Raw genomic sequence first — 2,633 nt, forward strand, 5'->3', positions numbered from 1 at the left:
AACAAGGGGGCCCCTCTACGGCCGCGGTGATCCTCTCGCGCGTCGATCCAACTGCGGGACTGCTCCGGCTCTCAGCGCGTCGTTTCCAGGTCAGGGGTCGCAGGTCGCGTCTCTCGTCCGCGTCTCTCGTCCGATGGGAGTTCGCGGTCAGCGCTTCAACCGGCCGCCATGTTCCCCGTCCCTAAAAATGTGTCTTTTGATAAACTCAAGAAAAACGCAGTCACAACTCAAATCGACCAGTGGGAATTGGGAAATTTTATGCGTGAGCTTCGTTCTCTTGGGGCTACCGTACAGCTAAGGTTTCCGGCAGCACTCCGGATCATGTGGAAGAACAAAATGTATAACATGAGAGATCCGGGGGAGGTTAGCGCATTTATAGACCAGATTAAGGCGTCACAATAAGATCTAGTGGAAGTATCTCGTCCGATGGGGAGTTCGAATTTAGGATAACAGGATGGTTATCCTAGTAGAATCAGGGAGGGTTCCCCAGGGTAGGGGGGTTGGGTTTGGGTGGGAGTTGGGGTTGGTGTTGGTGGAGGGGGTGGAAGGCACTGGGTGTGGGGGTTTGGGTTGGGTTAGGTGGGTTGAAAGGATAAAAATAAGAAAGTCCTCATATGTTGTTTACCTAGGAGGGGGGTGCGCTGTGCTTATGACGTTTTCCTTTTCTCCTGACAGATATGTCTAAGTATGGGAATTTAAGATTGAAATTTCTTTCTTGGAATGTGAATGGTTTAAGAGTGGTAAGCAGGAGGAGGAAGATTTTTGAATATTTAAGATTGGCGGAAGAGGAGATTATCATATTGCAAGAAACTCATCTCCAACAAACAGAGTGGGAGACCTGGGTTAAACGGTTGAATTGGGTTTCTCTTAGCGTATGCTCCTCCCAAACTAGTGTGATAAAAGGCGTGGCAGTTCTCATCAAAAAATCCATAAAGCTTAGGATAGGATCGGTGCAAGTTGACCCTAGAGGGAGATGGGTAGTGGTAGAACTGTGCGTATGTGGTTATTGGGTCACGGTGGCAGGCTATTATGGACCTAACCTAGATGATCCCACACCATTTCAAGAGTTATTCAATATTTTACTTCTAGCTAGATATCCAGTGGTACTAGGCGGAGACTTCAACATTTTGTTAGACCCTGTACACGATAAGTCAACCCCTCGAGGTACGGATAACTCTCCTAAAATGAGGGCACAGGTGAAACAAGCCATGCAAGATTTAGGATTGGTAGACATATGGCACTGCAGAGGAGGCGAAGGAGACAGATATACATTTTACAATAAAAAATATGGGCATAGATCTAGAATAGATTTTTTTTTAATACATAAAAGTTTATGCCCAGAGGTCAGAAAGGTAGCCCACAATCCAGCTCACCTCTCAGATCATTCAGCTGTAAAATTACACTTGGATATCAGGGTCGTAAATAAAGGTATTAGATGTATAATTAATCGCGCTATACTATTAGACGACTCTATAGTAGAAGCATTAAAAAAAGACACAAGAGATTTCTTTCTTTTGAACCAAGGTACGGCAAGTTTATGGTGTGTTTGGGACGCCTTTAAGGCTTATATTAGAGGGAGGCTTATGAGCCTGGCAATATACAAACATCGTGAAGAAAAAGAGAAATTGGGAGATATGGAATTATCTCTAAAAACCTTGCAAGCTGCAATCCATAAAGCACGAGCAGAAGAGGTCAATTTATTAGAGGACTTGATATGTCAAGAGGTTAATGTTCGGACTAAGCTAGAGGCTTTTTTGGAAAATCGCAGTAAGTTAAAATGGGAAGCTAGCCGATATGCTCACCATGAATATGGAGAAGGTTGCAGTAAGCTACTAGCATGGAAGGTTAAGTCAGACCTCTCTAAAAGATATATTTCAGCAGTCAAATCGGACAATACGATTTGTGTGGAGCAAGAAGAGATTGAGGGGGCATTTGTATCTTTTTTCCAAGACGTATACTCAGAAAGCCTGGTTAATTCAGACGAGTCGATTAGTGATTTTCTAGAAAAACTACACCTTCCAGCTCTAGAAGATTCTGAAAAGACCCTATTAAATTGTAAAATAAATGAGGCTGAGCTTATTGAAGGCATAAAAGCGTTAAAAAAAGGAAAGGCCGCTGGTCCAGACAATCTACCTAATGAATTGTACAAGGTCTTGGGGGAAGTTATTAGTCCTTTTTTATTAGAATTATTTAATTCTATGCTGGTTGAGGGGGCTCAGACGCCTAAATCCTGGAGAGAGGCTATAATTTGTCTAGTTTTAAAGCCAGGTAAGGACCCAATGTCTTGTGCATCTTACAGACCCATCTCCCTGTTGAATGCCGACTACAAACTTTATACAGGGATTTTAGCCAGGAGATTAGGGAGTGCCATAGGCAATCTGATTCATACGGATCAAAAGGGTTTTATGAAAGGGAGGTATCTCCAGGATGTAACACATGAGTTATTTGCTGCAATAGATCTGGCGGAACAAGAAAAGACCCCTCTGGCGATCCTGACTTTTGACGCAGCAAAGGCCTTCGATCGGGTCAATTGGTCTTTTTTGAGGTTAGTGCTGGAAAAAGGAGGCTTGGGATTTCCTTTTGTTAGGACAGTCAGGGAATTGTATAGATGCCCCTCAGCGAGAATTCTGGTC

Source organism: Pleurodeles waltl, chromosome 6 (assembly GCF_031143425.1).
Source record: "Pleurodeles waltl isolate 20211129_DDA chromosome 6, aPleWal1.hap1.20221129, whole genome shotgun sequence".
Classification (NCBI taxonomy): domain Eukaryota; kingdom Metazoa; phylum Chordata; class Amphibia; order Caudata; family Salamandridae; genus Pleurodeles; species Pleurodeles waltl.